The sequence below is a fragment of the Rhodnius prolixus genome, unplaced genomic scaffold (genome assembly GCF_049639745.1).
Source record: "Rhodnius prolixus isolate KJV_2025 unplaced genomic scaffold, Rpr scaffold_3, whole genome shotgun sequence".
NCBI lineage: Eukaryota > Metazoa > Arthropoda > Insecta > Hemiptera > Reduviidae > Rhodnius > Rhodnius prolixus.
Genome location: NW_027411603.1, coordinates 46,351,929 through 46,378,534, shown reverse-complemented (window position 1 = coordinate 46,378,534; position 26,606 = coordinate 46,351,929). Strand labels below are relative to the sequence as shown.

General features: G+C 35.6%; 1 protein-coding gene across 5 annotated transcripts in view; it reads right to left on the bottom strand.

Annotated features, from left to right (window-relative positions):
* Nucleotides 1-26,606, bottom strand: part of LOC141453144 (neuroglobin-like) — a 210,294-nt gene that overhangs the window by 69,925 nt on the left and 113,763 nt on the right. Inside the window, exon 7 of one of the 5 annotated variants that reach the window (XM_074125963.1) lies at nucleotides 11,443-11,476. The exons of the other annotated variants lie outside the window; for them this stretch is intronic. The gene's annotated coding sequence lies outside the window, so the exon portion shown is untranslated. The remainder of the gene's footprint in view (nucleotides 1-11,442; nucleotides 11,477-26,606) is intronic. 5 annotated transcript variants of the gene reach the window in all.

Here is a 26,606-nt window from a genome sequence, read left to right as displayed (position 1 = left end):
AGGCATTTTCCTCTATAGAAAGATGTTTTTACAAAATACAAAATGATTCCGACGTAACAAAACAATGTTAAAAACGTCTTAACATCAATAAATATGGTTATGAACGTGGATTTATATGTGGGTGATGCCAAGTTAGAGTTCCGTAAGTACGAAATTTTCTGGACTTTGCGATTCAAATCGAGGGTTGGAATTACCAGGAAGAGTGGAAGATTAAAGCTGGCCAGCGTGTGGGTTAGGATGTGCGGAAAGACAAAGGCGCAACTTCTTGTAATTAGGTCTTGACTAAAAGGTACTTTTAGATTAGAGTGAATGGTTTAGGAGGCCATAGTATGGTGTATTGGTTAACTACGTAGTTTACAGTGTCCGTAGATGCTGTAATGCTTAGCTGAGAACCCCTCAGTTCAAGCCCGTAAGTCCAAATTAGTTCTTAAGTAATTAGTCCAATAGTGATCGTCTTTTACCAGTAGGTTGTAACACTTTATCGAGTTCTTGCCGTTTAAGATAAGGTTTATGGATTATCCGGTAAAGTCCAAGGTATCTTATAGTATCAGTACAAGGAAGTGCGGTTCGGAAGGTAGCAAACTGGAGGATTAAGTCTAAAAGGGAAGGTTATGTTCTGACGTCAGCTTAACGCAAATGAAACATATTCTCTAAAAACCATTATTGGAATTCATCACTTAAATAGAACAATGCTTATTAATTTGATACTCAAATTCTGTAAAATATTTGTTAATTAAATCTGATTTAGTTAATAAATAGGCTTAATTGAATTTCTTCAGTTATTCTCAACAATTAAAGAGTGTTAAGGAGAGGTGTCTGCCTAATTAATGAAATTTGGTAGGTAACATAACGGCTCATTTACTAAACAGTGATATTAACGATGTGGTCTCAATTAGGTTCTGGCTAAGTGTGGAATCTAATTTGGGGCCTTGGAGCATAGTAGATACCTTTTCGCAAACTGTTCAACAGGTAGTATCACATTTCTGACTTTTTTCTTGTAAAGCTTCCCAATTATCCCCAACTGTAATTATAGTACTATAATTGTGACAATTATTTAAGAAGGTTTAATTGGTTGGTCTTACAACAATAAATCTGTGAGTTGGGCTTACAGGAACTCTAATGAAAAGTGTTCCTGACAAGTGGAAATTCTGTTCTATTTAAACTGTACGAAAATTTCACATGATATTTGAACAATATATATGTAGATATGAGTAATAACATTCTCTTTATGTTCTGTATGAGAAATGTCAAATGAAAAAGAGTTTCGCCTATTTTTTCAGGCGGGGCTTAACGTCCAACTACCAATTAGGTGTCGTGGACGGAGCCGACTAGCAAACATACTTTACTGTAGATTTCTTTTATTAACCATTAAATAAAATTAAAGGCCTAAGACCGGGAATCGAACCCAGTACCACAATACATATTAGCTTCGCAAATCTAGGTTTTGTTAAACCAAATACTCCGGATTTACCTAAATTTAAATATGTATATTGAAAAATGGAGCATAGATGATATTACCTAAACATTAAGGACAATTGGCCCTTAAAAAATAAGTTTTTCTTTTCTATTAAAGGGACAAGATCATTGGAAATCCCTAGACGGGACAGGGTATGAACCCCTTTGCCAATAAACTGTTCTTCTTCCAGTTCCTACTGAGGCCCGTTCGCCCTTCTGCCCAGGCATTGCTCTCTACCGCTGACTAACTCCCAAAAACGAGAAGGAGGGGTTGCGATAGTATGGTAGGAATATTGACCCAATACTCCCCTTCTCAGCGGCGGTAACACTGGCAGCTGTAGGAATCCCAACTTCTACCTCAACTGAATAACAACACCTTTGGGTGATAATTCTAACGAATCATCTCTCTGTCACTCTCTCTCTCTTTCTAGCGCCAAAAAACAAAATGGTGTGACTAACCACATTCTTTTATAACAAATTATTGGGTTTTTTCTTGTTTTCAAATTTATAATTTCGATATATGAGCTGTTATTTTTGTAAGTGGTATAAGTCCATTTTTACATGTATCGAGATATTTAAGGTTTTGCATTTGAATTAATTTAAAAATATTCGTAAACCTTAATCTATTCAAGTGATGTTATTAACACTATACACCTTTTAAGAAATAAGCAATAAGTTGTTTTAATTATAATTATTAGAAATGGACTTATTCCACTTCCAAAAAAAAATATTTTTCTGATAACATTTTATAGTCAAAATTCGATTGTTGACTTTATAAAAAAAATCGTACTTCATTGAATGTATTATTATAAATATTAAACACTACTTTGTGAAAGGCAAAACGCCTCAGGAGACTAAAGAGAAGCTTGATAAACATTATGGTGACTCTGCACCTTCGATTAGAACAGTTTATAAGTGGTTTCAAAATTTTCGGAGTGGCCATATGGGCACAAGTGACGCTTAACGTTCTGGACGCCCTGTTGAGGTTACTACTCCAGAAATCATTGATAAAATCCATGATATGGTGATGGATGACAGAAGAGTGAAGGTGCGTGAGATTGCTAGTGCTGTGGGCATCTCGAATGAATGGGTACATAATATTTTGCATCAACATTTGGACATGACAAAGCTATCCGCAAGATGGGTGCAGCGATTGCTCACGCTTGACCAAAAACGAAATCGTGTGAAGTGTTGCAAGGACGGTTTGCAGCTGTTCCAGAAGAATCCGCAGGACTTTAAGCGTCGTTTCGTCACTGTGGATGAAACATGGATACATCACTACACTCCTGAGACCAAAGAACAATCTAAACAATGGGTTACCAAGGGGGAATCTGCGCCAAAAAACTTGGCGAAGACCGTTCCTTCGGCCGGAAAAATTATTGCGACTGTCTTTTGGGATTCGCAAGGAATAATCTACATAGACTATCTGGAAAAGGGTAAAACTATTACAGGTGCATATTATTCATCGTTATTGGACCGTTTGAAAACCGAGCTGCAAGAAAAACGCCCACGATTGGCCCACAAAAAAGTCCTTTTCCATCACGACAACGCACCAGCTCACACCTCAGCAGTTGTGGTCGCAAAATTAATGGAAATAGGGTTCCAACTCGTTTCACATCCCCCCTATTCTCCAGACTTGGCTCCCTCAGACTACTATTTGTTCCCCAATATGAAGAAATGGCTGGCGGGATGAAGATTTTATTCAAACGAGGAGGTGATTGCAGAAACGAATGGCTATTTTTCAGACTTGGACAAATCCCATTATTCGGAAGGGATCAACAAACTAGAGCAGCGTTGGACGAAGTGTATAAGCCTAAAAGGAGACTATGTTGAAAAATAAAAAAGGTTTACCCCAAAAAATTAAGTAGTCTTTATTTTTGCACGGACGTTTCAAACGACCCTCGTACTAATTTTAGTTGGCTGTTAACCAGAAAACAATTCAATGAAAATGTCTTAAAATGAATTTTTCGAGGTATATCTTTTTTTAAATTGCCTATTTATCTGCATCTGAACGACAATACAATTGTGATACTAGTTAGAAGAACATAACCAGTGGTATCACTTCATGACGTCTTAATTAGTGAATCACGAAGCTTTTACTCGTTTTTTTTGCTTACACCTTATTTCCTAAGGATGAAAAAATAATTACCATTTCAGTTGTAATACATTTATTCTACCGAGCTTTCGACCTAGGGACTAGGTCAACTTCAGGGCTAGTTTACAAAGTAATATTTTTACATTACAGGGTTGGTGTGTCTTCTGTCTTGTCTGTTCATGGACTGAACGACTCACCAACCCTGTAATGTAAAAATATTACTTTGTAAACTAGCCCTGAAGATGATCTAGTCCCTAGTCCAGAAAGCTCGGCAGAATAAATGTATCACGACTGTGAAATAACAATTATTTTTTCATCCTATTGAAACTATGAATCAGTCACCAAAAATAATGAACAGCAGTTATTTTCTAATATTAAACAGAACGGTATTAACGATGCAACTACGGGGAAAACCAGAAAAACCGCTGCAATAATCTTGCACTTCCATTTTACGTTTTCGAGATTAAAAGCGAGACAGTAAGTACCGAAATGCACCTTTAAGTTTGACTTTTTAAAAGATTCTATTCACACTAAAGTATCTTTTTCTCTTGCTGTGGACCTCAAATCATGTATTTCCGGAGGGAATTCCAAAAAAATCTGTCATCGCCAAGTCTTCCTTTGTTGGGGCGGGGGCTGGTATTCTACGTTACGTAGGTCCTCTCATCTCTAGCTGTTAGCTTCATCTGTTCCTATCTTGAGGGTCCGATTGTGTGAGACCGTACCGCAGCCATGGTCTCACTCTCTAACTCCTTTTTTATTCCTTGCCTTCCTCCTTTTCCTTCTTCCTTCAATCTTCCAGCCAAAAAACTGCCTTGCACTTCCTATTTGTGGTTATAAATAAGGGAAAGTAAAAAATAAAGTCGTTCATCCTCAGTGCTTAAAAGATAGGAGCTTTTAGGTTCAATATTTATTAGAATTATTTCAACTCAGTACTTTCAGTATTGTAACCTTTCTCAAAGAGAAAATTTAAAAAAATAATTTCAATTTTAAACCTCTTTTTTTTCTTTCAGATTACACCCTGAGGCTAACTGATGACCACTGGCATTTAAGGGCGCAGATTGGACACAGAAAGTTCAAAGGGTGAATTCCATTTTAAGCCACAGTTAAAAAACCAGATTTGGTGTTGTGAAGTCCCTTTAGATTACTTATCCTTTCTGTACTCACCCCGAACGCTACACACACAATTTTTTTTATTTTTCAATTTTACTTTTAATACTCTCTTCTTTTTTTTTTTGTGGTTATAGAAGCTGGAGCCGCCATAAGCTGGAGAAATTGATTGCTGGATTATTATTGAATTCTATAATATTGAACCTTATCACACGGGTTTTACAAAGCGTCTTAGCTAATTTAATAATTACTACAGGAAATAAATGACAAGAGGAAGCATTATGAAGGCTTCAATTTTTTTTTGAAATTGATTCTTTTTAGCGGAAGTACTCAGTTGGAATACCACAAAAACCGGAAAGATGTGGTTGTTACGGGAAAATTTTCACAAAAATCACAGCTAACTTGATGTAACTTCTCACTAGATTACTGCCCGAAACGTGTATATCTCTCCCATTACTTGTCTGTCCAACTAATCACCATCTCTGCGATCTTCTTGCTATCTTTTCTGCCATCCCACGTCTTGCTACCTGCCTAGGGACGATCTCCCTATCAATGAAAGCACTATCGAAGCTATTCAGCGCCCTTGTTTTTAAGCTCCAATACCTTCAAACTGTCCCATCTTCCTATCCTATTCCATTAACAGTAATCACTGTTAACAACTTCCAAAATAGAACGAGATTCTGTGAAAAAAATCCTTTCACAAACGAGCCCTGTTAAATACGAGTTAGAATGTGAACATAAGCGTTAAATGAACAAGAACTAATAATTTAATTTAAGGGAAGGGGCTCAATGTACTGGATTCAGACTCAAGAGACCACGGGTTCGAATCCAGCTGCTAGCTTCTTAGATTTTCTCTTGCTAGGAGCTTCTTACAGCCGGTCTAAGAGAAAACTTCAGGAATTGGCGCGCCTCAGGGAAAAAAAAATCTAATTAAAACCAAATTTTACGTACGAAAAATACGATCGTATATTTTAACTATAAACGTTTATCTCCTCATTCCGATCCTCTTATCGCTACACGAGCTCTACAAACACACATCAACCACTTACAGGACTGGCTTTTCAAATGGCGAATCAAAACTAACGTTACGAAGTCTAAGTTTATAGTATTTACTCTCAGACGGAAAATCCTACCTCCCATCTTCATGAACCAAACTCCTGTACCAACTGTGGACAAAGTACGCTACCTTGGACTGCACCTAGACAAACGGTTGACATAGAATCCCCCTAGACTAGACGGAAAAGACAAGAAACTAACCAACGCTACAAAAACTTCTCGCCAGACTATCTGACAAACGTTCGAAACTTAACCTACATAACAGAAGACTCTTATATCTACTGTTACTGCGTCCTATTTGCAAAGCAAAGCAGTATAGCAAAGCACGGGGAGTGACACCACTGGGTGCCTTCTCCACTCGTGATCAGATACCATATTTGCTTGTTGCAACAACCGTTGCAGTGGTAAATTCCAATAAAAGATAAAAACAAAAAAAAACTATAAAGTTTAATTACAGTATAAAAGAAACGTAATGGTTTATGAGAGCAATAAATAAACTGTAATAAATAGTGGTAATCGATTAGTAATATAAATAACTAACCCACCCTGGAATTGAATTAGTGACAATTAATTTTGAAAGAGATTCTGGGATGAGAAAATGTTTTCTATTTTCTCTTTATTAGTTTCTCTCTCTTCACCAAATTTATAACCTTTTATTAGCAATCACTAAAATAATGGACCCATTACTGCACTCAATTTAGTGAAGGAAGTCCAGCTTTCATTAACTAGTGATAGAAGAAGTTTTTTTACTTTTGAGTCGCAACAACATCTTAGGTCATTTGCACACGGAGCTTTTTTTGAGGGGTGGGGCACTTCCGGCCTCTAGAGTGTCCTCAGACTACATTCATGTAGTCGTTTCACAGACTACATTGACCTTCACCAGATCGTTAGCTGGTAAGAGCTCATGGTGGAAGTGAAAAATCTAAAAAGGGGACCAGCAGCTGGATTCGAACCTTCAGGGCATCCCTTTTATCCACAAATTTTTAGGCACTCGAAATTAGTAAGTTTCATTGTTTGTTTGTGTCTGTTAAAAAATAAAATGACGACAAAGCACACGATTTTGTACGTAAAGAAAACCAAGGAGCTACATCGTATTCTTACAATAAACCCAATTAGGTCCATTTTTCTTTAATTTAATCTTTAAAATATCCTATTAATTAAAAATTAATTATTAATATTACCTTATTAATTTTCACATTAACATACAAAAAAAAATTATATATTATACTATTAATTCCATATTATTAAATACAATTTTTTTTTTTAAATCTTTTATTGGAATTTACAACTGCCACGGTTGTTGCAACAAGCAAATATGGTACCTGATAATAAAAAATACGTAAAAATCACGAGTGCAGAAGGCACCCAGTGTTGGCACTCCAGTAACGTGCTCTTGCTATAATGCTCTCACGATAAGAGTAGATCACGAGGCCATCTTCTCTTCAATCTCCTTAGAGGATTACCTGGTACCCGGTAATGTGGAGGAAGATAGGTGCTCTATGGGAGAGTTAGAATACAACTTAAAATTACAATTCCTCTGTTCGATTAAAAGAAACCTTTTTACAAAATTACACGATTCGGTAACTAATTTTCTCGCAAATTGATGAATAATTTTTGTCTGATTAATATAATAGTACTCGTAATAACCAGTCAACAAGTAACAAAGCAATTGTAGTAAGAAAAAATTCTTGTAAGTGTTCAATTCCGGGTTATTTTTATCAAATAGAACAGTTATTTCTCTCTCTGAGCGAGGATTATTTAAGTTTTTTGGGATTAGGATTAAGAAGTTATGGAATAGAAGGAACATGTTTAGGAGCGTTGATCCAATCAAACAAACCTCAAAACGCTAAACGTCCGTAGAAAATGTCAAAATTTCTGAGAGAAGTTTTCAATTAGATCTGTAAGAGAACTTTCTAGTAATAAGAGAAACAGATAGAAAAATTAATTAAAATCTCCATTCATTTCAAGGTGAAGATAAACAAAAGAGGAGAGGTAAATGAAGAGAAGTACCCTAAGTCTGTTGGTAATGGATTATTGATTAGAGGACTTAACTTGTACACAACTTGCAGGCTACACTGTCAGCAAAGAAAGAACTCAACTTCACTTAAACTGGTTCCGGTGTTGTGTGTATATTTAGGACAAATGGGACGTTAGAGAAGCATGACATCATAACAAAAAGTGGAAGTTCATGTTGATACTTTGTTTACACAACTTAATGGTGCCTCCGTAGTGAGTTAGGGGTAAAATAACTTCAGCTATAACCTGCGTAAGACGGAAATAATGAACTCCTAATAGTTCTCCATAAGCGAGAGAAAGACTCTCCTTTTTTTTTAAGCTTCCGGCCAGTGAGCTTTCCATCAGAGAAAAACTGAGTAAATTCTTTCCTTAGACTGTAGCCATTAAAAGAAATAAAATAAGTTCGGATCTTTGCCAAGATTGATTAAAGTTGATTAAGAGAGCAGCGTTAGTGTTCAAGTTACGTCAGTAAATAAAGAGATTAACTTTTAAGAAGATTACCTAAATAATTCTTACAGTTCATTTATTTCTCTTTACTTTTTTTTGCTTTCAGTTACTTGAAGTAAGTATCATGTCTCCTACTTAGAGCAGGGTTAGAGTAGCAAAACTTAAGTTTTAAGTAAAGTAATGAAGAAAAGTAATGCCTATTTTTTCAGTCTAACTTTTTTCAGTCTTTTTATTTTTACGTCTAACTACCGAATTAGGTATCGCGGACGGAGGCAACTAGCAAACATACTTTACTGTAAACTCATATTAACCATTAAATAAAATCCAAGGCCTAGACCAGGGGAATCGAACCTACTAAACCAACAATACATCTTAGCTTTGCGGGTCTAGCCTATAACCGCCTAACATACTTTACTATAAATTTCTCATATTAACCATTAAATAAAATCCAAGGCCCAGAACAGGGGAATCGAACCCACTAAACCAACAATACATCTTAGCTTTGCGGGTCTAGTCTATAACCGCCTAACATACTTTACTATAAATTTCTCATATTAACCATTAAATAAAATCCAAGGCCCAGACCAGGGGAATCGAACCCACTAAACCAACAATACATCTTAGCTTTGCGGGTCTAGCCAATAACCGCCTAACATACTTTACTATAAATTTCTCATATTAACCATTAAATAAAATCCAAGGCCCAGACCAGGGGAATCGAACCCACTAAACCAACAATACAACTTAGCTTTGCGGGTCTAGCCTATAACCGCCTAACATACTTTACTATAAATTTCTCATATTAACCATTAAAAAAAATCCAAGGCCCAGACCAGGGGAATCGAACCCACTAAACCAACAATACATCTTAGCTTTGCGGGTCTAGCCTATAACCGCCTAACATACTTTACTATAAATTTCTCATATTAACCATTAAATAAAATCCAAGGCCTAGACCAGGGGAATCGAACCCACTAAACCAACAATACATCTTAGCTTTGCGGGTCTAGCCTACAACCGCCTAACATACTTTACTATAAAGTTCTCATATTAACCATTAAATAAAATACAAGACCTAGGACACCGGGAATCGAACCCACTAAACCAACAATACATCTTAGCTTTGCGGATCTAGCCTATAACCGCCTAACATACTTTACTATAAATTTCTCATATTAACCATTAAATAAAATCCAAGGCCCAGAACAGGGGAATCGAACCCACTAAACCAACAATACATCTTAGCTTTGCGGGTCTAGTCTATAACCGCCTAACATACTTTACTATAAATTTCTCATACTAACCATTAAATAAAATCCAAGGCCCAGACCAGGGGAATCGAACCCACTAAACCAACAATACATCTTAGCTTTGCGGGTCTAGCCAATAACCGCCTAACATACTTTACTATAAATTTCTCATATTAACCATTAAATAAAATCCAAGGCCCAGACCAGGGGAATCGAACCCACTAAACCAACAATACAACTTAGCTTTGCGGGTCTAGCCTATAACCGCCTAACATACTTTACTATAAATTTCTCATATTAACCATTAAATAAAATCCAAAACTAAATCAACTGTGTCTAAAGACTCTTTTCCAGATTCTTTGAATTCAAAAATCTATTTAAAGCCTATACACAACCTGAATTCGATTTTCCTGGAACTTTAGGATGTGGTGGAAAGTTAACTGGTTCCAGTACTTTAAAGGGCGTCACAGCTCCTGCACCAAAAGTGATAGGCCTAACCAGCAGAGTACCCAGCTTTGGTTTCAGGAGAAGAGACTTTGAAAAGTAAACGTATTACTTTTTTCCAATTAAAAACTTCCTTAATTTCATTTCATGATACAATAATGTTCTAAACATTAAACGAAAATTAAGTAAAATTCAGCTCATTGGACAATGAAAAGATTTCATGGGTGAGTCCAGGATGTCCATTGGACAGAATGCCGAACAAGGGGGGTCTTCAACGTAGAATCAACATCAAATAATTTGGCTTGAAATCGCAACTCCAACACTATATACTGTTACTTCGTTAGTGAATTCACATTTTTGGTTGAAGATTTTTGAAGTGGTGCTTCGTAATTTGAGCTCCTTCTTTTCGCGCAAACTTATAGTCTATTTAAATAAAGTATTTTAAGCAAACCACTCGATATTCAACTATAATAAATACTTGCAACAAAAGATAAAAGAATTGAATTTCGTATTAAACATGAAATATATGATTTCCAGCCCCCGCACCCAAGCACAACGACCAGCAATCAGCCCAATTATCTTAATGTGTTGACTGAATCAAATTGCCAAGAGGAATTGCTGTCCACAAAGTCAACACCTGCCAGCCAGGTCGGTTAAAGCAATGACGATAACGTTAGATAGCGAGTCGGTGTTGACAATATCCTCCAACACCCCGTTCATTAGAAATAGTTTATGCATACCCATGGGAGGATGCCTTCATACCTAGTTGTGTTTAGCGCTGGTCCATTTACTGGATATATTATTGTTGGTGAATTTATCTAGAGGGAGGGGGGAATTCACAGCATCCAAACTTGTGGTAACACTTTACTTAGTTTCACTTATTGGGTAAAAGGGGAAAGTATATTACGAATCTTGTTTATCACGAAACAGGTTTCGTGTTTTTTACCAGAAATATCCGGTTTAAGGTTCTCGGAGTCCCGGAAAAGTGTTTCGAAAATGGTCCTGATGAAAGGGAATGGTTTGCTGAAAAAGCTAAAAGGCTATGCTGGCAACGGCGTAGACTAAGATTGGCCCCTTTTAGATATGCCGATATAGTTGCCTTTGCACAGAGTGAGGTTTCACCTTTGATCCACTATCCACGCTATCAAACCAATGATCGCAAACTGGCAATCTATTCCATTTCATAAGTAAAGAATATGGAAAGCAATATAGGGAAAGCCAATTTCCTATTTACTGCCAGTCCATGGCTTTAGATCGAGAGGGGCCGTTATCAAAGGTAACTACGTGGGTTTCTTTGACGTGGTCAATATTGACCCGGTGATACCCGATCTTATCTTCATTGATTTACTTTTCATTGCACATAACCACAAATATGGTCGGTTAATGCCAAAGTTATTATTTATGCTATTGACCATAACCAAAAAGGTAGGCACAATTTGTTAAATTGATTTGGCCAATCTAATATTACTGTTTTATTGTGATTGCCTCGGAAAACAAAATTGAGCGCCCCCCCCCTATTTTTTGTTTTAATTAATTTATTTATTTTATTGAATAAAAAGTTGGGTAACTTACGCAACAGGATGTATTCGAACTTATTCACACATACCTGCAACAGAAAACAATTAATTACACAGGAAATAAGGAGCATGTAATATATAATATATATGTAAAGACCACGAACAAGTAAATAATCTGAATCCCAGGTTTTTTTTATATTTTTTACGTCTCAATTTGATGTAATATAGCTTGATGATAACAAAAATTGATAAATGTTATGAAAAATTTATTGATAAATGTGGTTTAAAATGAAATAGGAACAGTGGCACCTCAGAAAGTGCAATATTATGAAGTTGGGTTGAACCTAAAAAACAATAACTTGAAACCAATTTGAAAAATTAATATTAATGAAAAAGTCGTGCGCAGACTTAAGCGGTAACACTGATTACTCAGTTTCCAAAAAAAGGACTCTCCCTCTCTTTCAAACATATTCTAAATTTAAGAACCATACTCGGAGACTTCACGAATGACCTAGCATCATCTCCTATGTGGAACTTAATTCTCTCAACTCAGTTTCTCCTTAAGCCTCCTGGCATGTCCAACACTCAGTTTAATTATGCAAATGGCCGCACCCATTTTGTCGCACCGAAACCTTGTACTACTGCTTCACTCTGGTTACTTACTAAACGTTAATTCTAAGTTTTGTTTTCAAACCATAACAGAGAAATGCTAATTGGAGGCTGTTTTGACAAATTGACGGTTTAAAGCATTTAATTTTAATTCAACGCAGACTTCACTGAGCAACTAACAACTGAAAATAAATCTCTATGGACTGTTACTAGAAGAATATTGAAGTATAAGCAGATATCATCTCCACTTCGCCAGGATAATGGCTCTTGGACCAAGTCCGATGAAGAGAAAACCAACTTATTTGCAACCCACCTTACAAATATATTCTTGCCACATATCGACATACTAGACCAGCGACATGCCGCAGACGTTAACAACAGACTGGACATCCCCCTCCAACTCAGCCTACCACCAAAACCTTTTACACCTGCAGACGTAATGAACGAAATTCGCCGACTACCTAAAAAATCACCTGGCTACGATCTCATAACCTCAACCATCTTAAACGAACTTCCAAAAAAAGCCATACTATTCCTCACACTGCTTTACAACTCTGTCCTCAGAACGACGCACTTTCCTACTCTGTGGAAATTCTCAATCATCAAAATGATACCAAAACCGACGAAACCCATCACTAGTATTACTTCCTACCGACCAATCTGCTTACTACCACTTCTTTCCAAAATCCTCGAAAAGCTACTTCTTAAAAGACTTTATCCTCTAGTGTCAGAACAAAATATGATTCCGGATCATCAATTCGGATTTCGGAGACATCACTCAACTTCTCACCAGGTGCTTCGCGTTGTAGACACTATTGCTACCTCCCTCGAGCGAAAGCAGTATTGCCCGAGTGTTTTCCTTGACGTCGCTCAGGCGTTCGACAGGGTGTGGCACGAGGGACTACTGTTTAAGCTGAGGGAGATTCTTCCTCATACTTACTACCTCATCCTCAAATCTTACCTAAAAGATCGATATTTCAGAGTCAACTGTGGAGCAGCAGACTCTGATATCCGTCTAGCTCGAGCTGGTGTTCCTCAGGGCAGTGTCCTAGGTCCTATTCTTTACTCCTTGTATACAGCAGACATACCTCAACATCCAAATACTATCCTCTCCACCTTTGCTGACGATACTGCTATCTTATCTCCACATTCCGATCCCCTTATCGCTACACGAACTCTACAAACACACATCAACCACTTACAGGACTGGCTTTTCAAATGGAGAATCAAAACCAACGTTACGAAGTCTAAGTTTATAGTATTTACTCTCAGACGGAAAATCCTACCTCCTGTCATCTTGAACCAAACTCCTATACCAGCTGTGGACAAAGTACGTTACCTTGGACTGCACCTAGACAAACGGTTGACATGGAATCCCCATACTAGACTGAAAAGACAAGAAACTAACCAACGCTACAAACTTCTCGCCAGACTACTTGACAAACGTTCGAAACTTAACCTACATAACAAAAGACTCTTATATCTAATGTTACTGCGACCCATTTGGTCATACGGCATCGAAGTATGGGGATCGACTAAGCGTTCCAACTCACTACGCCTCCAGACATTACAGTCAAAAATACTTCGAAAACTTCTTAACGCTCCGTTCTATGTATCTAACCTCACTATCCATAATGACCTCAAAATTCCTTTCATTACAGATCTTGCTAACACTCGTTTCTTCAAATTTCATTCCTCTACAGCAGCTCATCCTAACCCTCTCATAGATCACCTATCTTCCTCCACATTACCAGGTAATCCTCTAAGGAGATTGAAGAGAAGATGGCCTCGTGATCTTCTCTTATCTTAAGCACGTTACTGGAGTGGCACCACTGGGTGCCTTCTCCAATCATGATTTCCCGTTATTTCTTTTCCCTTTCACCGTATTTGCTTGTTGCAACAACTGTTGCAGTGGTAAATTGCAATAAAAGATCTAAAAAAAAAAAAAAAAAAAAAAAATTCAATTTAACAAATTTCTCTTGAACCTAAGAATTTAAATATATTTTAAAATTCTCAGTTAGAAGCAATATGTATGAACTAGATAGAAACTTGAGCATCATAGGAAGCGGTACATCGTCACTGTCCATACATTTTGTTTCCGGTCCCCTCTTTAACTTGAAATAGCAATAACATAAGTTTTCTTTGATGAATACAAAAAAGTAATTGCTGTTGTTCAGTTGTTGGTACTTTCGGCTGGGCTACTACGTAGTAGCGGACTTCAGCTGACCTGGAAAACTTATACTGTAAGCCGGAAAAGGAGAAAACAAAGTACAACTATACTTAAGTTAATGGAACGTGGTCACGTTAACAAGCAATCTCTTGAACTTTCAAAGCGTGACTTTGCATTTAAGCTGGCTATTTATGTGTAAAAAAAAGTTGAAATTACAAATATTAATCTAATTTAAATCACCTAACATCCATTTTCTGACTGTAAGACCCGCTAATTTCTCTCTCTGTTTTACCAGGTAGTTATCCTCCCAGTATAGTCGAGCTGTGAAATATAAAATAATGCTTTTTTTTTCAGCTAAAGCAAGGAGATCATGGGCGTCTTAGGCTGGAAACATAGATAGCAAAGCGAAGATAGAGCAACGCTATCTATAGAGTGTTTGTTTTCGCCGCTTTGCTCGCCGCTCCACTATGTTTTCAGCCCTTCTATCAGATCTTCACAGCTACGCGAAGGTAATGTTCACAATCTCAAGAATTCTGTTGGCCGGAGTGTCCAGGGCTAAGTTCTTGGTCAGATACCTTCTATTAACTTCATTAACGATTAGCCCGTAAAGGATAAAATTATGTCATCCTTCTTGTATTTGTCATCATGGTGAACGTATACTACAGCATTTCCAAGGGATAATTAAATATTTCCGGAAATTAAATTAAACATAGGATATACTTAGGCAATCTTGTTCAAAGAGGTCATCAGGTTACAACCCATTAACAGTCACAAAATCAAGCAATAGAATGGGGCTCTCAGAGATAAGTTGCTGGAAATCAAACTGGCCATTATCGCACATATAAATAATAATAATAATAATAATAGAGTTTATTTAAAGAAATGTTTCCATCTTACAATACAATAATATTTATGAACAAATAATAATTCTAAATTCAATAGAAAAATAAATAATAACTCTTTGAAGGCAATGGATTACATCCGTCTGCCGAGTTGCGATTACAAATTATTATGGTTTAAAACTGCAACTAAATGAGGAACAAATAAACATCGGATAAAGTAAAAAATAAAAATAATATTAAAACAGAACAAAAATAGAAATGAAAACGACTTATCATCAGAGATAAAATTCATTAATAATCAATCTTCTATAAGAGATAGCTGATTTTAAATATTTGCATAAGTCACTCCAGTTTTCTGTACCATTCAAAAAACTACATACCTCCTCAATCGAGAGAACTGTTTTATTTAAATAATGAAGCCTATATGGCGCCAGTATGGGACAAACTCCTATAAAATGAATAACGGTTTCTATTTCATTTAGGTTACACAAAGTGCAGTTTTGGTCAGCTTCTGGATCAAAGGGTCTAAAATTTAAATTGAATGACTCTGATCTGGCTTTTATTATTAGGCGGGCATCTTCGACACTATAATTACAGAGGTATTCCCATTTATCGTAATCCAACCTCGGATAGATAACATGATGTTGTCCTTCTCTCGCCCTAGCTATATCATTCTCTCTCTCGTTCATCTTTAATATATCCAGAAAACTATTTAAATTACTTCTCCAGTTATCATAATTTTCTAGATTGAACGGGGATATTCCCAGTTGACGACACACGTTATCCCAATCCTTGAACCACAAGATTTTTTTAGCGATAATTTTCTTGGCTATTAGTTTGGGGAGCCTACCGTCTGGAAGTTGAAGTATTTTGAAAATATAACTTATGTGCAACTTCAATGTATACCAAAACATACTCGTCAAATTCGTTTCTAAACTGATTATATAATTAGCCGTATTCTTTGGTAACTTGAAAAGCTTTTTAACAAAAAACCGTTGCAACCTTTCAACTGTTTGATACTTTTTATAACCCCAAACCTGCGCCGCATAACACATTATCGAACGCGAGGTTGAATGAAAAACTTTTATCTTAGAATTCATTGGGACATTATAGTTATCAATTAATTTGGACCAAGTACAGTTCATGGCAAATTTAGATGCCTGAAGTTTTTCTTTCAGATGAGGTTCAAATGAGAGTGCAGGGGTAATAGTAACTCCTAAATAATTATATTTATTTACTATTTCAATATTATTTCCCTCGAAATTCCACTTTTCTTCATTAGAATATCTTCCTCCTTTATTTCTACAGACCATCATCTTAGACTTTTCAAGATTCACTCTTAGACCCCAACTTTGGCAATAGCTGCTTAATGCGTCTATCATACGTTGCATTGTTACAGGCTTATCTGCTATCAAAACAATATCATCGGCGTACAAAAGTACTCGAATATTTAACTCCCCAAGATAAATACCACCCCCAATGTCATCGTGAAGATCATTAAGGTAGATCGAGAATAAAATTGGGGACAATAAACAACCCTGTTTCACCCCTGATAAAGTTTTAAAGAATTCTGATATTCCCTGTTCGCCCCAGACTGCAGCTTTACTATCCTCATACATATGTTCAATAACTTTAATAAATTTACTTGACAGGCCCAGTCTAGATAATTTATAAAACAATAGCTTTCTCGGTACGGAATCAAATGCAGCTTTGAAGTCGACGAAAAATAAGTAAATCTTCTTTACTTTATTTTCGACGAATTGCAATTGTATTAAGTTTATAACACTAAAAATATTGTCAATTGTTCCATACCCTGGTCTGAATCCCGCTTGAAATTCATTTAACACATTATAACTATCCAACCAAAGCCATAATCTGTTCAACAAAATTCCTGAGAACAATTTAGCTTCAATATCGATAAATGAGATACCCCTGTAATTGAATATTTGTTTCGTATCACCCTTTTTATGGAGAGGATATATTAGTGCTTCTTTAAAATTTTGCGGTACTCGACTGGTATCATAAATTCTATTAAATGCGTCGAGCATTTTCCCCAAAAAGTTGTCAGATGCATTCTTGAGGAACTCGTATGGTACTCGGTTTAATCCAGGAGCTTTGCCATTTTTTGCTTTACCTATAACCGCTAACAATTCAGCAAAATTGAACTTATCATCTAAAATTGCGTCATAAACAAAAGGTTCTGCGTACATAATAGTAGGTACCTCAAGTACAGGATTATATAATTCTTCAAAGTAAGCTTTAAACTGATTAACATCTATACTGGTGTTGTAAAGAAATTTTTGTTTTTTAAGTAATTTGATTGAATTCCAAAATTGTTTCGGATTTTTCGCTTCTTTTATTTTTTCTATAGATAATTTATTAAAGTTTTCCTTTTTATTTTTACACAACAGCTTATAGTTTAGATTGCATTTTAAATAGATGTTTTTGATTACATTAGAATTAGTTTTTCTATAAAAATTTAATAGACGAAACGACCTTTTTCTCTCTTTATCACATTGCCAGTCATACCATTCTTGTTTTTTAGTTAAAGGTTTCCGAAATTTTTGCCGTGACGCTACAATGTTAACAATATTTATCAGAGAATTAATAATATCCTGAGCTTCATTTCCTAAATTTTTATATTTATTTAACTCGATGTCTAATTTTTCGCCATATTTTGGATCATCGCGCCATATTAACTTCGGCAAAAGTGGGAGAGTGGCGATATTGTTTAAATCAGAATGTATTAGATTTAGTGTTAAGACGATAGGGCAATGGTCAGAGTATGTTTCAGGAAGAACAACAAAATCATTTATTATTGGCAAAATTGAAAAACTTACATTGCATAAATCTATTACCGAGGAACCAGATGCTCCTATGAATGTAAATTCTCCTTGTCGGTCTCCCTTTGATCTACCATTTAAGACCACCATATCATAATCGTCACAAAGCTCTAACCATTGTTTCCCTCTTGCATTTAAACAATTGTCTTTAGATATACGTACTTCCCTAATGTTGCTATTGTGATATACGAGGTTCGACGAAATAATTTGTTCGTCTGAAATTCTCACATTACAGTCCCCTATTACTATGAGCTTTCTACTGTTAACATCATTTAATAAACTATTTAATTGGTCAAAGTCGTTATTCCAGTGGTTTACATTAATATAAACAGGTATTAAAAGTATTTTAAAATTGTTTTGATTAATTTCCATTACAACATTATTGTTTACATAAATAAAATTACAGATATTAGATACAAAACACGATTTTTTAAAACCAAAAATTGAGCCTCCCACAGCTCTACCAAATTTAGATTGACGTAATGCCGGTATACAATGAATTTTAAATTCTTTGAAGTAATGCTCAAATGAACCAATTTCACTTCTTTCCAAATGCGTTTCTAGTAACAAAATAATATCAAACTTATTTATAAACTCAAAAAACATAAACATATCTTTTTTATTTTTCAAACCTGCTATATTATACGATAAAACATTAAACTTAAAATTATCATTTTCACTACATAATTTTTTATTTTCCTCACGTCGTTTCCGCGGATGCTTGTTGTTGTTCTCCTTTTCACCTCGGCAGACAGTTTTTTCTCATCTTGGCTTATTTAAAGGCCCTTCACCCGCTTTTTGTTCGTATTGTCTTTCTGCTTCCTGAATTTCTTTAATACTATCTTCTAATTCTTTTTTAAACCCATTTCCCATAATTTGTTTAAGTACCACTGCACCATTGACTCCCGCACATTTTAGACCCTCTTCCAGATCCCAAACAAATCTTCTATCATTATATATGAAAAAGCTATCGCTCATTTTTATTTTAGCTTGACTTTCCACTTCTATTATTTTCCTTCTAAGTTGTAGCAGGCATCTCTTCTTCCTTTTAGTTCTATCCGATACATCTCTATGTATAATAATACCACTACCCTTCAATTTACTCGCATTCTTCAAAATATCGTAAGTTGTTTCTTCTCTAGTAAATTCAGCTACTATAATATTGTTTACATTTTTCTTCTTTATTTCAAAAGCTTTATTTATTTGCGCATTTTCAACTCCAAGTATTTCATGACAAATTTCACCAACTGTATCCACTGCGTTCCCATGCCTGGTTGTCACCACACCTCTGAATACTAAATTTCTTATTTTACTTTTGTTGATCAGATATTCAATAGTATCGTTCATTTTATTTTCTCTCTCCTTCATTTCTTGAATTTCCTTTTTTAATACTTGATTTTCCAAAACTAGTACATCTAATTTACTTTCTAGCGTCTTGAAATCTTCTTTGGAAGGCAATGACGACCTAAATAATTCAAATTTAGAGTCTAATAAAGCACTCATAGTTTCAACATTAAGTTCCATATTTCCCTTTTTTGTAAATTTTCTATTTTTTACCTTTTCAAGATGTAATTCTGGCGAACTTTTGGATCGTCTTCTTTTGGGTGTTGTACTTGAGTTTGGCGAGAAATAGTCCTCTAACTTACTGCCTTTTTTGCTCATCAAAAACAATAAAAAACTTTCTCATCCAGAGATATTCAAAAATAACACGCGGAATACAAAAATTTTGGAATCATTAAACTTGAAATAAATTAAACTGAAGTATATGAATTATACATCATGCAAAACAAATAGGGCGCTGATATAAATTATTCGTTTAATAATAATAATATTAATAATAAACTGAAAGTTCTCAATAAAGTTCAAACAGCAAAAGTGAAAGATATCTTCAAAACAATTGCTATAGAATATTTTGTTCCATACTTACATATTTTTGTCCATAACATAAATATCGTTCCCCACCTCTGTAGAAAGATTATACACCACTAGTAAATATTCTATCCCCACTCCACAAACTTCCTCTTGAATATTTCTCTAATTCTTAATAAATTAAATATAATATTCGCAAATACTTTAATTAAATCAATCTAACCAGTCGAAACAACTGAATTTTCTAAAAGTACACCTCTTATTAATATTGTTGGCCAATTATTGAAAAAAACCTTCCACATTAAACCAGTGAAAAAAGCATTTAAATACGGAGCACAAATCAAGCGTGCGTACAGTTCAACTGCCAGATAACAACTCCACATATAAATGAATGACTAACGTTCGAAACCGTAACGGCCTAAATAGAACCATCTGGATTGATGGTTGACAGCAATGAAATACACAAAAGATGAAGTTATATAGTTACTTAAAAATATTTCTTAAGAGTGGACAAAGCAGCGACCAGGGGGACTCAATGGCCCTTAAAACACCCATTGTAATAACATCACCAACTAACCAGTTTACGCAGTTAATATTGTAGACATCTCACCACACTCTTCAGTTAATATTGTAAGTTATGTGTTTTAAGTTAGACAGTAAATCGATACTTTATAATATCAAAATGTATTATATTAAATTTAGAATTAATGAAGTGAAAAGAATGTCAAGAATTAATGAGTAGAAGTTTGGCACAGGCAAGAGTAGAAGTGTCAGCACAGGCTTTTAGCCTAGTTTTAATTGGCAGGCTAAATAAATATGGCTGACATCCATTTTATTTATTATTAATGGTTTACAATATTTGTAAAATCTGTAGTTACTGCAGCTAGAGACGAAGGTGTGGATAGAGAGAAGAGAATAATCAAGTGAAATAATTGAAAGAACAAAGAATTAAGAAGCTGTGCGAAATACCTAGCTGGTCGAACTCCCCTAACCCACTGGGATGAGCAGAAGGAAGTGGGTTGCTTGCTGGGTGTTGAAAGTAGAGGGGCTTCGTTTAGGTAATCCTGGAGATGGGATAGGAATTTAGAGAAGCTGTCCTGTAGCCCATCGTTTTCCCACAAATCATTTTATTTTTGTTTTTCTAATCGTACAAAGATAATTAAGTTTTTTTCTTTTTAAAATGATGTGCTAGGTATTCTAAATTTTGAATATTACTCTCTGTTATTGTATTTTTTGTTGTACTAGTACAGTTTGATGGAACGAGTTCTTTATTTTTATTTTTAAGCAAGGAACCAAGTAGTTGTCGTGGACGGGGAAGCTCATACTTTACTATAAACAATTTTTTTCTAACAAATAAAAAGTAGTCATACTCGGGATTCGAACTGGGGATCTCCCACTTACAAAGCCACGCTCTTGACCTCTAAGAACCAGCAAGGAACCTTTCGCTTATTTATGCACTTCATCTTCAATCCTTCTCCATCACTTCACTCAACTGTCAGGATGTCAATTCCACTTTTAGTCTTAAATGTGATCAAATACATTAATTTCCTGCAAAAACTGAAAAAACCAGTTTATTTTGGGCTGTACTATTTCCGTTGGGCTTCCACAATGTTGTTATAAACACTGTTTCTCAGTTGAACCTGTTCATAAGATGGAGATTCAGCAATAATATGCTACAAGGACAAAGAAGCTGTGCACACGCATTGCCCAACGGGGCAGGCACGCCACACATCAGGTATTCGTGCGATAGCCAAGGGTTATAGCCAATTCTAAGCCCAGCTAGTACTACCATCTTCTCTCTTCTGATGGACCTGTATGCTGAGGTAACTGAGGCGTGCACAGTTCTGAGTTTGTTGTCCGTTATGGATGTCCACTCGCGCTTCCAGATACGCTTTACGTGTTCTTTAGCCACACGACTTGTATGAACTGGTGTGTTCCTTACTATCTTTGCTGTCAGGCGCCACTGTAGCCGAGCGGTTAGAGGCAAGACCTGCGAAGCTAATATGTATTGTGGTAATGGGTTCGATCACCCGGTCTTAGGTCTTGGATTTTATTTAATGGTTAATAAAAGAAATTTACAGTAAAGTATAGTTTGCTAGTCGCCTCCGTCCACGACACCTAATTTGGTAGTTGGACGTGAAGCCCCGCCTAAAAAAATAGGCGATAACTTTACTTTACTTTTACTATCTTTGCTGACATGATAGCGGTCTCTTTTGATGCTAAATCTTCTAAAGAACAATTTCAAATTACCACTTAAATTCGTTCTCACATTAAATAAAGTGTAATTCATGTTCAACTGATCATTTTTATCTTAAATTCTTCATTCTACCCCTACAAGGGTCGTTTGAAAAGTCCGTGCAAAAATAAAAACTACTTAATTTTTTGGGGTAAACCTTTTTTATTTTTCAGCATAGTCTCCTTTTAGGCTTATACACTTCGTCCAACGCTGCTCTAGTTTGTTGATCCCTTCCGAATAATAAAATTTGTCCAAGTCTGAAAAATAGCCATTCGTTTCTGCAATCACCTCCTCGTTTGAATAAAATCTTTTTCCCGCCAGCCATTTCTTCATATTGGGGAACAAATAGTAGCCAAGTCTGGAGAATAGGGAGGATGTGAAACGAGTTGGAACCCTATTTCCATTAATTTTGCGACCACAACTGCTGAGGTGTGAGCTGGTGCGTTGTCGTGATGGAAAAGGACTTTTTTGTGGGCTAATCGTGGGCGTTTTTCTTGCAGCTCGGTTTTCAAACGGTCCAATAACGATGAATAATATGCACCTGTAATAGTTTTACCCTTTTCCAGATAGTCGATGAGGATTATTCCTTGCGAATCCCAAAAGACAGTCGCCATAATCTTTCCGGCCGAAGGAAAGGTCTTCGCCTTTTTTGGCGCAGATTCCCCCTTGGTAACTCGTATTTTAGGTGCACTCTAGTTTAGACCCAGCAAGCTAGCTGGACTCTATTTACATTTTAATTCTAATATTAATAAAAAATACGACTTTTTCTTGGTAAATTTTTTTTTTTGTAATTATTAAAGAGAAGTAGAAATTTACTGAGTAAGAATGCCAAGTTTTAAAGAAAGAGGAAGTCTCGGGAGTAATCTCTAAACATGTGATATAATTTATCCCATAAATAATAATGGCGATCACTTTTCTTTGAACAAAGTTCAAAGTTAAGTTTTCTGTTTTCTTAAAAGAATATAAGTTTTTTTTAAAAATTATCTTTTATTCTTTTTTTTAAAAAAAAAGAAAATTGTTTTTCATAAAAGGAAAATAAAATCAGTTATTGACTGACATCATGCTTCAATTGAATGAGTAATATTTAGTTAGCGGAGTAAGGGGTTGACAGTTCATCAATAAATCAGATTTCCATATTGTTTGCAGCAATACAGTATTTTTATTAAAAAAAAAAGAAAAGATAAAGTAAGTAAAAAGGAAATCATCCATCTTTTATTCAATCATCTATTTCAATAAGACAACAATATGAATAATCAGGGAGAATCGATTACTTGGTGGTTAGCTGCACTGGATTCCCATGCTGAGATTTATAAGTCACACTTTCGGTGATAGATGAATTTATTTAAATTTGGATATATACTTAAATTACACATTTGATTCAAGGCAGTACAGTACCTGAAAATGGCACGTTAGAGGGATGCCTACCACTGTCTTCCACAAGTATCCTCATTGGGATTTACTTATAAAAATGTTTCAAATAAATGCTATCGATCTGTATATATTGGTATAACAAGTTGTAATAAAAATCAGTGAAGCCAACTTTGAAAAAAACTATTAAATGTTTAGGAAAGCGGAATTTCTGTTGGTACGAGTGCGTATACTCGTAATTTGACCCAAATTTTATTGTGAGATCCTCTCAGATGGTGCCTAAACGGAAAATACCACATTTCAACTTTCTGCGAACCTTTTTTTATTCTTGAGCAACGGGGTGGGGGGGACACATATCTACAGACTAATTTGGGGGGAAATTTTTTGAAGAAAAAAAGGGGGATATTTCCGGGGAAATTTACGTAAAAAAAAACCAAAATCTGCACGATTACAGTAGTTACTCTAATACTTACGTAAGAGAAAGTATGAGGGAGGTAGGTTGCCTTCAATATTCTAAATGTAATCCCTATAATATTAAGGTTTTTTTTGACGTGAATACGTCTTTAAATTTGCTATCATATGGAGGTAACCCAAAAAACCTAATGATAACAAAATCGTGGGATAGAGTTTGGCATTATAGTTTCGAATCTATCGTCTACATCCAAAATTAGATTAGACCATTGGATAGCTAAAGGATCAAAGAATTCATTACGATAAGCGAGGACTGTGACGCATCGCGCGCGGTGGAGGGGGAAGCGCCACCATTTTGAGATCATTTTGCTGCGTATCGAGATTTGCAACTTTGTATAACTTTTGACTCGGAGTAGCTACGATGTTCGTTTAAGTTTTAATCGTCAGCTGTCGTCACAATCTATCGATTGTATATAAAACATTAGTGTAAAATAGTGACAGTGAATAAAATAAGGTGTTAGAATAAAAAAATATCAAAAATATATAATGTCAGCCTATACGCGTCGAAAAGCCAAAACCAAATACCAAGAGATCGTATACGGTTGGAAAGGGTTTCTCAAGAACAATCGAATGGTAATAAGAAAACACCATATGACCGAGTCAAGCTGTGCCGGGAACGTAAAAAAATGAATGCGGCCGAGCGGATCAACGACGGTGTCAGTACATCTGCAGCTGGGGCGATTGAAATTATGCAAGTGGATGATGAAATCGCTTCTACATCGACACAGGACTGTATAGGCATAGATTGTGTTCGATCGTCGATTTGTTTCCTTGATTTCATCCTAAATTCATAAATAAAAATATTTTATATAAAAAATATAACCCGTTACGCAAACGTATTCACGTACATGACACAGCCGCAGTTTTATTTTTTTTTTGCTTGACAAAAGTACCTTACTAGAGAAAGAGAAATGAGAGAAAGTTTGAAACCAAAATGATAAGACGTAATACCTTAAGCTCAAGTTCTAGCAAAACCTCTTAGGCAACTGCTAGAGCAACGGGTTCATAGCCTAGGTTAAGCGGGAAACCATTAAGTTAAGTTAAACGGACCCGGAAAAACGAACAAATTAACAATTTGTCCAAATATTTCTCTTGCAGAAATGTGAATCTGCCCTTGCCTGGTTAATGTTTTAAATCTTAGGTGTAAAAAAAAAACGTTCTTTTAAATACGATTAACATATATTAACAGCAAGCGTCCATATAGGATCGCTGATGTTATTTCGACTTAATACAGTGAAAAGATCGTATGCTAATTTGAACGGTGCCCATCGTTTTTTTCAGAATGAACATAAATTCTAACTTCATTAAATCAGTAAAAATATCTTGCCAGTTAAAATTAATTTAAAAAAAACAAAATTTAAAAAAAAAACAAAAACTAACAGAAAATCAATGTTGAATTGGTGCAGTTGGCAGGAAATGACTCCAACCGTACTAGTTCAATGTTCATCTGGGCGGAAATTTCTCATTTGTAGGTTTGCCAAACAATGCGAGGCAGATTCGGCGCTACGTACGGCTGGTATCCATTTTTTTTTTTATATATATATATATTCCAAGTTTTTCCTCTTTTTCCAGAAAAAAAAACTTTGATCAATCCTAATAAATGTAAAATAAATAAAAGATTTTAGATTTCCTTCCACAGAAATCATTTAATGTTTTTCCTTTAATACTCTGAATTGTTAATAAATAAATATCAAATATTTATCAAAGTCCGATTATTTAGTTTTGCCACCTTTGATGTCTTGTTTGATTTTTCAAATCTGTTCACTTAAAAATGTCATCAAGAACTCTAATGTTGACAAGCTTCAGACATAAAAGGAATGGTGGTAAGTGTTGAAAACCTTTACTCTTAACAGAACCAAAAGGGAATTAAGCTAGAAAAAATGTATGCAGACCAAGATTTTAGAAGTTTATGGTTCGTAATATTTATAGAAAGAAGGCGAGCGGTTATAGGCTAGACCCGCAAAGCTAAGATGTATTGTTGGTTTAGTGGGTTCGATTCCCTGGTCTTGTATTTTATTTAATGGTTAATTGAGTAATTTATAGTAAAGTATGTTAGGCGGTTATAGGCTAGACCCGCAAAGCTAAGAGTTATTGTTGGTTTAGTGGGTTCGATTCCCCTGGTCTAGGCCCTGGATTTTATTTAATGGTTAATATGAGAAATTTACAGTAAAGTATGTTAGGCGGTTATAGACTAGACCCGCAAAGCTAAGATGTATTGTTGGTTTAGTGGGTTCGATTCCCCTGGACTAGGTCTTGAATTTTATTTAATGGTTGATATGAGAAATTTACAGTAAAGTATGTTAGGCGGTTAGATACTAGACCCGCAAAGCTAAGATGTATTGTTGGTTTAGTGGGTTCCCTGGCCTTAGATTGTATGTAAATCAGTCTTTCTCAATGAGTACGATAACGGCCCCCTTGTGCGTGCTGGAGGCCTACAGGAGGGGGCGGTAAAGGGCCCACAGAAAATTGAGGGGGTGTTGAAGCGGTTTACGGGGGGGGCACGATGGCTGATTCGTGTTTTTCCTAATATTTTAAACTAAAATCCTACACTACATCGATTATTTTGTTGTTCCGTTAATTTTGGGCTACAAAAACCAATCCCATAATAATTGTACCACTGAATAATCGATTGTTCAACGAATTTTTAGATAGCATTCTCATCGTTGTATTTTATGCGAACCTGGATTTGGTGCTATGATAACGCTGCTAACTAGAAAGAGAAAAGAAATAGTTTGTATGTTACCGAATGCGGTGACTTACCGGCTGTTTTTGGAGTAAATTTGGAGTCTGATATTAACCAAACTTATTAAA